Source organism: Parasteatoda tepidariorum, chromosome 2, assembly GCF_043381705.1.
Source record: "Parasteatoda tepidariorum isolate YZ-2023 chromosome 2, CAS_Ptep_4.0, whole genome shotgun sequence".
In the NCBI taxonomy this organism is placed as follows: Eukaryota; Metazoa; Arthropoda; class Arachnida; order Araneae; family Theridiidae; genus Parasteatoda; species Parasteatoda tepidariorum.
In genome coordinates this window covers 7,693,060-7,706,897 of record NC_092205.1, presented here as the reverse complement: position 1 = coordinate 7,706,897, position 13,838 = coordinate 7,693,060, and the positions used below count along the sequence as shown (strand labels likewise).

Sequence of the window (13,838 nt, the reverse complement as noted above, 5' to 3'; positions counted from 1 at the left end):
GGGGGGGGGGGGAGTGGGTGAAGTATTTTGGTAGTGTATACTCTTGGTAGGGTCATCCAAGGTTTGAAAGGCACTCCATTATGCTCAGCTAATGCCTGCAGGTGAAGGTGCCAAGACAGACCACTGGTGCTTCCCTCAAAAGAATCCACACTCCAATGAAACGTATGACTAATACCACCAAAATATTATATCACTTTATACAATCAAAAAAATCTACGGTTGAAAAAGACTTGTCACTGCCCCCCCTCCCCAACAACTAGTAAATGCCGACTGAACCAGGATTCTCTCTTTCCTTTTCGAGAGACCCAAACTTGCCTATCGCTAGAGGTCACCTGAAATGTCTAAACTTTTCTGGTGGAGTGACAACCTTCCCACATGTCCTAAATGTCCATCAGGCTACTCCCAAACATATCTTGGACTCAGTACAAGATAAATTTACGCGTCTTCTCTCTTTGTCACCGACATGCTTAAGGTCAACGGTTTATTTGACTTATAATTCGAGGTGGTAAAATAAATAACTGATATAATTAATTCGACCTGATGCGTCAGACCAGGTGAGAGATAAGAAGAAGATAATTTTGTATACTATCATGTCTAGTAATGTACCATTAGAATGGAAAATTACCAAATGAATAGTTTAAATACCGTATATTTAAGCTGTTGCTGAACTAAAAATAATAAATAGTTAATAAGCATCGAAATATTCACTATCAAAATACATATTTATTCTTTAACTTAAGATATAAATCCTTCACGAAAAACTAAAAATTACACAAAGCAGCTTTTTCAATTAGATGGTTATTTTATTTAAAATACTAATTCAATGGATTCATTGAAAAACTTGCAACTTTATGTAGAATATAGGAAAAAAAGTAATACCATTTAAATTTTTATTTATTCATAGACTGAAAAAAAAGGTCAAAATTACTAGAATATGGTGAAATGTGCAGTATTTCTGGGTAAATTTACTTTCAGTGTTTCAGGTGTACCGATACGACATGAACTTAAAAATTACCATATGAATGGTTTAAATACCGTATATTTCAGCTGCTGTATCAAAACCAGAATTTCCACGACCAGAAATCGTTACGATATGAATGGAAACGCCTTCCTTTTGAATCGCTTAAGTACCGTACCGTTCTATAACCAAAATTAAGTTATTGTTTGTTTTATTGTTTTTTTTTATTTTTTTATTTATTTATTTATTTTTTTTTTTAAATTAGAAATGCCTTTACGATACGATGCGTAATTTCATCGGAATTTTATTTCTTCGTATAGAAACTCATAATAAAACAACTTCGTATTTTGAGAAAAAAAAATTTTTTTTTCTCAATAATAAAATACTTTTAATAGTCTTCTGTGAACTTTTGATATCTGTATTCTGTCATTTTCTTTAAACGATCTTAATGAAGGTTAAGAAAAAATCTTCCAAGTTATGAGGTGCAAGGAATAATGAAAAGTCGAAGATATATCCGAGTTATAATTGTTTTATTTTTATTCCAATACTCTAATCAAATTTAAATATTTTATCGCAAAAATATTTGTCTGATAATTAATACCTTGATGAGGCTTAACTCGAGTAAATACAAACAAAATGTTTCTCGAAATAAATCTAAGCGAATGAAATAAACAAACTTCCATCGCTGCTTTGATTCAAATCGTTTCGCAATTCGTTCGTTCGAGCTTGCAATAATGCGAAGAAAAGCAATAATCAAAACGATTTTTGTTCTTTTATTTTCGAAATTTTATTCTCCATCATCTGGCTTAGTGAAGCATTGCTATCGATGCAACTTAATAAAAGTATCATAATCGTTCCCCCCTTTTTATGGAGAAAACGTAATCACATAACCCATGGATGTCGTCGTAAAATTAGATTAATAGTTATAGGCGTGAAATAGGAAAAAAATAAAAAGATAAGAAAAAAAAATTAAAGTTGCGAGCATTAGTACAAACATCATTCGCATCTCTAACCTTTTCTTTACTTCAGCATCCCCCCCTCTTTGAAATCCCCTCCCCCATATGCGCACGCAACAAACAGTTCCAGGAGAAATCAGGATCGGGAAAGGGAAGAGCAGATCCTGAGACATCCAGAGCCTTTCCCGTTTCAGTAGGATGCGGACTTCTAATGATAAGATCCCGTTAAACGGAATAGCTGAAGCTTGAGAAAACTGTATTGGAGAAAAAAAGTGTTCTGATATATTTTTCTTTTTTTTTTTTAATCTTGAAAAAAGTAATCAGTTTCATGACTTCACCATTCAAGTTATCCGAGAAAATATTTTCTCGGATTTTAATGGATTTTTAAAAAATTGTTAAGGATTTCAAAGGTGAGTAGAATTTATGATAAATTTTGTGCGATAAAATAACCATGTGCGGTAAAATGCCACCATTCGATGAAGGGGTAAACTTTATTCATTGAAATTTTTAAATTTTTTTTTATTAAATAAGCGTTTAAATAAAGTAAAAAATATGTATTTGCTTTATTTATTTTTAAACTTTTTCGAGTTTGCAATATTACGTACAAAATGAGTTATAAAAAATTAAGAAAAAAAGTTGTTTAAGTATCTAAGTTGAACGAATCAGACAAAAGAATAAAAAAAAAATATTTTGAAATAGTTTTGTAGTTTTTTCTATTTTAAAGGATATTTAAGGTTATATTTATTTCAATAAAAATTTTTTGTATTTGTTGAAAAATAATTTAAAACAATTAATCAATACTATTCAATGCATTAAACGAAACCAAAAACGCTTGCATTTCAACTGTTAAAAAAAGAGCGCAAATTGACAGTGTTGTAGCAGCAAAATCGCTTTAAATTAGAGTGCAAAATTTTAACAGGATAGCATAATATGCAATAATTATTTCCTTAAAAGTATTTGTTTTACTTAGCATAGCCGAATAGTTAGGTGAACTATAATTGAATTGTTGTTATAATTGGAACTCGAAAAGCTAGTGTTTTGGGAAAAGGTGAGCTGGAAATTTTTTCCTCTTAAAAGTAATCAGTTTTCCGTCGAAACATTTTCCTGGATTTTTTAAAGTTTATAAAAGATCTCTCTGAAAATTGAAGATAATAATGCATTTTTGTGCGTTAAAATAACATAGAGTAGAGAAAAACAATTACAATTGGATGACGTTGTAAAATATTGGTTCTTTTTATTAAGATAGGTATACGGAATAAAGAAACTTTTTCGTTGTTTGATAGGTAGTTTTGTTTTGCAAAATAAGATAGATATTTTAGAATTTTTTTTAATCATTTTCTGAATTTTAAATGTTAGATTTTGAAAGGAGTAAAAACTCTTAAAGTGAAGTATAACAAGTTTTAAAATTATGATAAAGGCAAGTTACTAATGTTGTTTCCTTTACGATAGCACAATCCTTTGAAAAAATACCAGACTAAGATGCTGATCAGTCAAAATATCTCAATCAAACTAATACGTCTAGAATGAGTAATTGGAATGCTTATTGTTTAAACCAGTTAACAAAATGACCTTTCTCCTAATTTTAATGCAATTTTTCATTGTTTACAATTATTTTCATTGTTTACAATTTTTCGAAATTTTCCTTTCAATGCGGTATAGTGTGATAAAATTAATTTTTAGAAGATATCACTCATTTAAATGAACCTTAATATCGTCAGTTTGATACACTTGTTTGAAATAATTTTCATAAAAGTCTGTAATTATATGTGCTTACTAAAACGTTCTCATTTTAGCACAACTTTTAGAATTCAATTTTAATGTTCAACATTGTTATGAATTTTTTTGACTGAGTTCTTAACATTTTAATTTCATTGATATTCATTTTCCAGTAAATTACTATTAATGCTGTGCCTTAACTAAATAATTTTGATAGTTAGGTTTAGTATTATTATATAAATTATGAATAAAATGAATTTTCCTTCGCTAAATTTAAAAATTTCTTTAAGAATATGTGATTAAAAAAATGATTTGAAGTATTGGTAATGTTTCTATTTGATGTGATCTTTACACATAAATATCTTTATTAACAACTAAAAAACTATATTTTATTACAAGATAATTAATAATTATTATTGTGTATTACTCTATGCATGCAATGAAAGTAAAACATACTTGTTCTGGAAAAATCCGGAACGCAAATTTTAGTGTTAGTAAAGTATTCCCGCAATTGTCCGTTGTGGACCAGAGGGGAGGCATGAAATGTAAGGCTCTCTAATTTCGAGATTAACGACCTAATTGAAAGCTATAAGGTTAGCATTGAGCATAGGCCGCCTTTACTTCTCAGGCCAGAGAGTATTCATCGACCTGAAGCAGGCTGCGCTTCAAACCCTACTAAGGATCGAACCCCTTAACAACTGAGTCCTGGAGGTCCACAGTATTAGTAAAGCAAAGCAAATTTTAAATTAGGAAATGAAAATTTTCGTATGAATTAGGACAAATGTTTGTTAGAAAAAAAACTTTTTCAAAACTAAAAAAACTTGTTCAAAAACTTATAAACAAATTATTACTTCAAAAAATAATATTCTTGTATTTTCAAATTTTTTTATTTGCGAGTTACCACTGTTTAAATACGAAAATGTGAATCATTAATATTTAAATTTAGCAACTTAAACCAATTACTAAGAATGATACGTTTTGAAATTGTTTTCTTGTTTTCTATTTTAAAAGAAGATGCGATGAAAAAATTCATTGATTTTCAATTAAACGAAATTTTCTTTATGAACAAAAAATTATGAATCAAGAGTATTATGAAATATTTTTCATTGTATTCTGCAAGAACAACTAGCATTTACAAAATGTTTTGTGAAATTCACATCTGATGATGTTTAACAAGATTTAGTACAGAATAATGATTCGAGAAGTTTCATTTTATAATGGAACTCAAAATTGCTTAATAATATTGCTAAAAAGCAATAAAAAACTTTGAAAAAATGAGCCTTTTTTAATTATTTCCGTAAAATAAATTAGTTTCTTTAAGTAGAACAGGACTGCTTCGTAATATATTTAAAGATTCTGTGTATTTACATGAATATTAATATACTATATACCACATGGAGAAAAAACAATCTTGGTAAAATTACCACACTGTACCGTACAATAATAATTCTGGTTAATAAAACCTAAATACACTGTATTAAAAGCATTCGTTTGGTAATTTTTCGTTAATATGTTAACGGTTGACTGCAAATTCTAGGTATCAAAATTATAGTACTAATTACCACACATATAGCCAAAAATATAAAACTGAGAAGTAAATTTGATCGAATAGGCAACAGGTATTTTAACCATACTTTTTTCTGAGTGTTTGCACATTATTACGTAATATATATTATTAAAGAATGATATTATATAGTAGGCATACGAAATTTTTAAGCACAACACTCATAGCACAATCTATATAGCACAACACCCTATAGCACAATCTCCATGGATCCAGAAACAATTTAAAATTTACCATATTCTGGTAGTTTGGACTTAAAAATTTCTATCAGCTTATAATTAGTTTTAATTTCATAATATTTTCCTTCATTTCCATAATTTATTCTGAAGCTTTATTTAAAGATAAAAATGCGATAGTATAATTTGCATAAAAATGATGACTAAGGAAAATGGTTTTTGTTAAGAACATTACGCTAATGAGGTTGGTAAGAAAATTGTTGTTGTTGAACATTTTCTTAAGGAAAGGGGTGTGATTGTTCTAGTTTTCCAATAACGCCGTCCATGGTCAAGAATTCGACTCTGCCACACCCATACGTCACACCCGGTTATAAGGTGGACCCATTCAAGCATTTATTCACAGATAGTATTTTATACTCGAACCAGAGAACGAGCAACTCCCAATTCAGTACCCCAAGAGGTATAAAAAAAATTTTTTTTTGGGGGGGGGGAGAACCTGGAGGACTTTGTGACCCTACTGATTTAACATGCGCCGGTCTCAATTTACTATGTGGGGAGTCTACGGCCGGCTGCATTTGAACTCCTATTCTTACGAAAGTGAGTCCAGCACCGTGCCAACCAAGCTATCCAGACCCCTAAGAAAATGATAAACATAGAAAATGCTTTCTAAGGAACCATCAGATTAACATTAATTTAAAAAGAGTAATTATTTCACGCAAAATATTCCTGTCAAGTTTTGATAATATTTATTGTATTATCGTTATTGTTATCAATTTTTATAATTTGTTAATATTTGACTCATAAAAACAATAAAATATGGAGGACATCGCAAGCAATAAAAGTGATTTTTGAAACAATCGCAATAAGCTGAAAATACTTTGGACATGGCAATAAATTTAGAACATTATCAGAGAAATGAAATTAAATATAATTGTTACTAACAAATGCTTCCAATTGAAGATATTTGAATGAAAAAGCTAACAATGAATCTAATATTTGAGGGTTATATGGAAATAAGAATACCTCAGACCCCACATTAATTAAGGAAATGTGCTTGAACATGATATAAATAATGAAATTGATTTATAAAAAAACTATTCAAAAGATATTTGCAGGCAAATATCAAGAAGCATTATAATTGAAATCTAATAATCGCATTAAAGTGAAAATACTTCATAGACAGCACATGAAATTAAGGATGCTTTTAAAATTATTTAGCATTTTTGTATTCGTTCTTTTCTAAGATAACTTTTAACATAAAAAGCAAAATTCGATTTAAAAAATGAAATTAATATAAAAAAATAGCTAGTAAAATATCTAACATGGTTAATTAAGTTTATTCGTATTCATTCACTCATTCACCGGTTAATCTATTCTCAGAGTATTTCGTTAATTAATATACCTATTCACTAAATCTTTGTGTTAACTCTTCAGAATATTGGTGACAAATTCTGTTTTCAGTTTTCATCAAGACAACAAAAAGAATTAAAATGGTAATTGATAGGCACAGAAACGTTTAATAAAATATTTAAGAAAGTAAATAATGATCGTGCTAACGAAATTAAATGAAAAATATAAAATTACTACCTTATTTGCCAATGCCATAAATTTATTATGAAAAATAAACATAATGGGCTAGAACTTTTTTAATCGTAATATTTTTTCACATACTTGTTTTGAAATCAAATGTTAAAAAGCTTCCCGACCTCAGAAATAAAAGCGTTTTTGTGTTCAAAGTTCAATAATTTCTGCAAAATTTCGAAATCAGTTCATTTATACATACATGCTAAATGTTACGTTTGAGTGAGTTTTTAAATTATATTAAATATCACAACACATTTCATCATATTGGTGTTATGAATATAATAACAAGATGTACAATGCGCAAGGAAAGAAAAATACAAACACCTACAACAAACTTCAAAACTTTTAAATTGCTTTGGGAGATTTTACTTTCAGAATTTTATTTTTTTAAATAAATGTATAGAAAAAAATATTTATAATTTTTAACAAATGAAGATTTATAAGTGATTATTGATAAATTATGAAACGAACATTTACAATTTTAACGGTTTAAATATACACGTTTTATTAATATTTTGACAGACTTGACGTATTCTGATTTGTTTATTTCAAATGTTTAATTCCTGTTCACTTCAAGTTCTTGTATTACGTTTATACATTATTTATATTTCAGTGCTTATTATGTGTTATTGGTTAATAATTCAAAGTAGTTGAGATGTTTTCTTGAAATTAAAATGTACTTTATTTGATAGTATTATTATTCTGATGTTAACAGTAATATTATTAGTCTAAGCAAAAAATTTTTTTATGTATCTGAACTTTATATATATAAACTAATAAAGTAGCTACTATTAATCTATAAATTATACTATTAAAATATTATTTATGAATTCAGTAATTGGAACTTTCAACTCGATAGTTCTTACTAAAAATAATAAAAGACTTCAATTGGTTTTTTAGTCATTATATTAGTCATTATTTAGTCATTATTAGATTATAATCCCAATTCTTCAGTATACTTGAAACAATTTTTAACATTATATGCTGAAAGAGAACTGTGCAATATCCTGAAATTAAAAAGGAAATTAGGAAACAGATTAATTTGTTTATTATTTGTGAGTCACATTGTTAGAAATTATTTTTAATCAAGAGGATGACCAAATAAGTCCCGAATTTTAATTAAAATGATACAACCATCAAATATTAATTATGATTTTATTTTTATATTTTTCTTTATAAAAAAAATCACAAAAAATACTTTAAGTTATTCATAAATATCATAATAAGCACTGAAATTTTAATCATTTTTCCTTTTATATGATACTAATGAAATTTGAAATTAAAAATGCGTTTTTTTTTTCGTGAAAAATTTGCCGCTTAAACCCTTACGGTTCAAAAAAGTTAATTTGAAAGAGATTTTGTTATAAAAGACTTTTGACAAAAAATTAATATGCAATTTTATTTAGTGAACTAGATGAAGAACTGACTTAATTTATTTTTCAAAAGAAATTAATTTTTTTTGTTCTTTAATAACTTTGGTCTTAAGAATATTCGAAGTAATTAAAATTCACACAAACACTCGCCTTGTTATAACATTCTAGTTAAAATGATAGTTGATGTTATTTTTTTTTCTAAAAACAATTTCGTTATTTTCTCAAGTGAATTGTTTATTTCTTTAATAGGGCTTAATGCGTTTTTTAAGAATTTTTGATCATTAATGCATAACCAATTATTTAAGAAATTCATCTTTTGTGGCCTGAAAAGTTTTTTTTTAAAAAAAAATCTCATCAAGAATAAGTATGCAAAGACACATTTGATTTAATAACATAGCAGTCATTTATACATTAACATTCATAAAAATTACATTGTTAAGTAAATAAAGATAAAGAATGATATATTAATGTAAACTTTAAGAATAGGCTTTACAAAGGAAATTAATTGGCTGCTTTTCTCAAAATAAACAATTAATTGTTCTTAATAGAAATTATTTTTAAAGTATTTTCATCTTTTTAAATCCCATTATATGTAGCTAAAAAAAATTTCTATTTTATTTATTTTTATCATTATTTTTGAGCCTAAATTGTTAACAACATAAATTTGGAGTTACTTATTTAAAACCTGTTTCACAAAATATTAAAACTTTTAATCAATATTATGATTTTGAATATTTATTATGAATAATTTAAATATCAAGCTGCTCTTTTTGATTTTTTTCAAAGTATCGCGAGCTAAATTTTTGCTAAAATATATCTATTTTATCATATTATAAGAATCGTGGTTATAATCGATAGATTTTAAATGTGTTTATTTTCTTAGAAACAATCACCGAATACCGAATAAGAAATTAAAAGTTCCAATGAGATTTATCTTCGAACCCATCTCCATTTTTTATATTTTTATTTAAAAAAGATCATAATATTTTAGTATTTTAGTAGAATTCAACTAATTATGAACGCGAAAAAGTTTTATAATTCAAGGAGAAAAAAATTCTGGTAAAATTTATGTTAGTGACATTTCTGATTAAAAAAAATTATTCTGGTTAATACAACCAAAATATGCCGTGTTTAAACCATTAATTTGTAATTTCTTCTTTGATAAGGTAATGGTTTACTGCGATTTCTGCTTTTAAAAATTATAGTTTACATTACCATACATTAAAAAATACAAAATTAAAAGATAAACTTAACCGAATAAACTAAGGTTTTTCTAAGGTATCAAGATAAAGGAACCAAATTTTACCACAGGTACTAAATTTTAACACACATTATAAAACTGTATTTAATAGTTAATTATACCAAAATAATTACCTGAGCTCTTCAGTAAAAATTTCCGAGGTTTTTGATATCACCATAGAGCCGGAAACACGGTATATTTTACCATAATCTAGTAGTTTTGATCACACTTTTTTGCCAGTCTAAGGAATGCAGATTTTAAAACAATGTGAATTCAGGAAAAACTTTTTAATTAATCGTAATGAACAAAGAGGTTTTGTTAATCAATAATTTCCGTAGATTCTTTATTATTTTCAAATTTCAAAAAATGAGTACTATTTTTATAGAAATATATACAAGCTTTGTAACTAATTTATTAAGTCCATCTGACAGATCTTTCTTATCGTTGTTGGCGAAATAAATCCTATAATGATGTCGATTTATCCAAATAGCGTGGAGATACAATCAACAGGATAATGCTTTCTTCCAAATTGATGATGAAGAAGAAAAAAAAAGGAAAAACAATTATGGTCGAAACTACCAGGATATTGTAAAGTTTACCATGTTTCTGGCTGAATGGGAACCAGAAAGAACAGTAATGTTTACCATTACAAAATCCTAACGCTTTTGTAATGACGTTGGTAAAGTTAAAATAAAATATTGCTTTATAATACGTCATAAAATTTGATAAATGGGGCAAAATTCGGTAATTTCATCCTAACAGCTTAGAGTGTGACATAAAAACCATTTATTCTTTTTAATCTACTTTTCAGTTTTACCTTTTTACTAAATATGTGATAACAAGAACTAAAATTTTGAAAACCGAAAACTCCGGTAAATCTTTACCATATGAACGGTAACCGTAACCATATGAATGCTTTCATTTGGTTTTATTACTATAAGTATTTGTTTACCAGAATTATTTATTTTTCCAGAAATGTCTTTACCGTACAGTACGGTAATTTTGCCAGAATTTTTATTTCTGTGTTAAGTTGGTTCTCCCGATCCCCAGTAAGATGAAGGAAAGCTGAGGATAAAGTCATAAGATGAAGTTAAGGAAAATAACTTCACTCAATCTGCCACAAATGGCATATGAATTCAGATGGGGAAAAAATCAAGTCGTGTTTGAGAATATGGTGGTAAAACGAAATATTGAGGTGTCATAGGACCTTTATTAATTCTTTTATTAAGATTGTGGAAGGAATAATTTTTCCTTCAACCACAGCTTTTATTTCATTCATTAAAATACAAATTTTAAATTTTAGTTAATAAAATCAATTTTTATTTTTTCAGAGGGTGAAAAAATTTAGTAAATAAATGAACACGTGAAAAAAATAAGTATCGTTACATAAATCAATATAATTAGTTTTCGAAATTAAAAAGGTATGATTTAATTTCTTCCTTTTGTGTTTCTAAATATATATAAAAGCCTATTAATGCTGTCTCAGATTTTAGTTGTCATCGATACGATTTTATTGGTCAGAAATCACATGCAGTAAAAAAGTATTTTTTCAAAATTTAGCAAAAATGTGTTAAAATCTTAAACTGATACAATCAAGTTTGAATACATGGGGATTTTTAAATTCGACTCAATTTTTTGCTTCGGAACAATTTTGCTCCATTTTGAAAAAACCTTTTTCACAGGATCCAGTTTTTCTTCATTAATTTCTATTTTAATTGTTTGCCATCAGCAAAAAGTTCATGAAAGTCATAAACGTATTCTTTTCTGTAAAATATGCTTGTATCCCAAATTTAAAGGTGTTTACCTATAACATTTAGTTTTCGTAATCTATTCTTCTATTATTACGTTTTTGCCTTTCATTGCTTTCTAAAAAGTAGAAGTTTAAAACTAAAAGAGTTGTTTTTTTATTATATATCATAAATCTATGATAACATTTAAGATCATTTAATAATTTAATTTGATTTACATTTTAAGATCATTTAATTTCAATCTGTGTCTAAATTTATTAACCATTTCATAATTACTATTCTTAGGTGTAAATTTTATTACTATGGTATTATAAATTAACGATAAAAAGAAAAGTTAAATGATTTAGTACTTCAGATTCAGCTTCTTGAACAATGTGATGCATGCACAAATTGTATTTAATATATCAGCCAGCTTGGTAAGTGCGAATATTAAATCACAGTTGTAGACTCGTGTATTATGCTATAAAAATATACTCTTAATTTTATATGTTATTTAAAACAAATGATAAGAAAAGTTATTATTGTTAGAATCTTAAGGACAATAGAATTGTCCTGTAACTACCACTATAGATATAAAATACCAAATCACTAGTATATAAGACATGTTAACTTGATTCCATCACAAGGTACCTTTTGATAGAAGAAGGTTGACATAGTCGAAAAATAATTCCTCTCATTGGTGACCCAGACGGGATAAGAACTTACCAATATTGATGGATGATCCACATTAAACAGTTGATTTGCTTAAAAATATATACAGCTCAAAGAAAAAAAAATCCGGTGAAGTAAATAAAGTCTCCCAATCAATAAACAAAAAAATGAAGGGAAAAATTTAATGAATGAAATACTTTAAAAAAAAGAAGAAAAATTGATATAAATAAATAAACAGCATGAATCAACTAGTGGAATCGGTTCTTCGAATTCTACCACAGATAAAATTCTGGAAGGGGAGTAATGTTGCGTAACTACCACCATAGATATAAGATACCAAATCACTAGTATAACATGTCTTACTCACTAGTATCACATTTCAAAATCACTAGTATCACATCACCAAATCACTAGTATCACATTTCAAGTTAACATGTCTTAACATGTTAACTTGATTCCATCACGAGGTACCATTTGATAGATGAAGGTTGACATAGTCGATAAATAATTCCCCTCAGAATCATACGATATCTTTCTTCCTATTTACCAATCAAATTTGACTCAAAATATTGAATGAATATTGGACGTAGGAAGTAGCATAAGAATTCCTTTAAATGCATATATTTTAAAGGAATAATTTTGACTTTCGAAGGAAAAATATATTTTATGCTAAGAGGCAAGAATTATTGTAAAGCAATTATGGGAGTTGGTGAGCGGCAGCAAACAGGGACCTTGCCTCCGAGTAATTTATAATTTTATAGAGAGTCTGCTTCGAGTTAGTTTTCATAGCGCTAACCTTATTTTCTACCCCTTAGTTTTTCTGAAATTTATAAGAAAATTTTAGCGCATGCGCTTTGAAGCTGCAAAAGCAGTCACAGGAAACCAAAACGCTATTAAAGTATACATTCGTTTATTTATACTTTTTGAAACGTCAACTGCAATAAAGAAATTTTGCCTTTGTCTTAATTCGCCCGTAATGCTAATTATATTTTCTACCCCTTTGCTATTCGGAAACGTTTTATAGAATGTTTTCGCATGCTCTATGATTTACGTGAAGAGTCATTCGTGATTCATTAGCGTTAGAATTAGCGGAAAACCGTAGCAATGTGCGGAAATTCTATATTATTTGTTAAAGTAAGCTGATTAAATATTAATAGACGCTAAGTCGTACCCCCAAAAAAGATTAAGATAGATAAAAAAAGGATTAATATCGCAGTAAAAATTTTCTCCTCTAGGATAAAAAAGAAAAAAAATCATTTTTAACATCCAAAAAAGAATCATAGTTTTATATAATGTCAGCAATGATAGCTTAGAAATATAAAATTTTAGTTGGGACTGGAATATTTAAGGGACGTTTTCTTAGAAATATTTCTAATTTAATCTAATGAGCTCTTGCTGAAAATTGACAGAAAAATAAATAAATAAATAATCGTTAAAGAATATTTACACTAAATATTCAATGATTTCTTACCGAATTATATGATATTGTACTTGTGGATAAATTGCCTCTGATAAGTCTCGAGGACTGCAGTTTATATCCTGGTTTTAGAATCTGACGTACAAGTAGCGTTGTTCATATATCAATCATAAATTGTATTTTATAGCATTGAACAAGATTTAATCGAGTAATTTTTTTTTTCAATCGTAGTTCCTTGCATAATTTTCTTTGTTTTTGGTATCTTAAGTATTAATATTATGCTTAATACATAGATGGCAGTACAATCTATTTGCTTGGAAGTAAATGAAATTAATTTTGAATATTAGCTGCTGCTAGAGCAAACAGTGCAATGTATATAGATAACTTAAATATTGAATTATGAATTGGATTTTATTACGTGGAGGAACACATTTTAATCTTTGTTCTTTGCATAT

The 13,838-nt window shown here is 27.5% G+C and overlaps 1 protein-coding gene across 2 annotated transcripts in view; it reads left to right on the top strand.

The window, feature by feature from the left end:
- The first annotated feature begins 2,089 nt into the window (after window positions 1–2,089).
- LOC107436632 (para-nitrobenzyl esterase-like) overlaps window positions 2,090–13,838 on the top strand; it is a 298,185-nt gene continuing 286,436 nt past the window's right edge. For both annotated transcript variants that reach the window (XM_043043999.2, XM_043044000.2), the window contains exon 1: window positions 2,090–2,324. The gene's annotated coding sequence lies outside the window, so the exon portion shown is untranslated. The remainder of the gene's footprint in view (window positions 2,325–13,838) is intronic.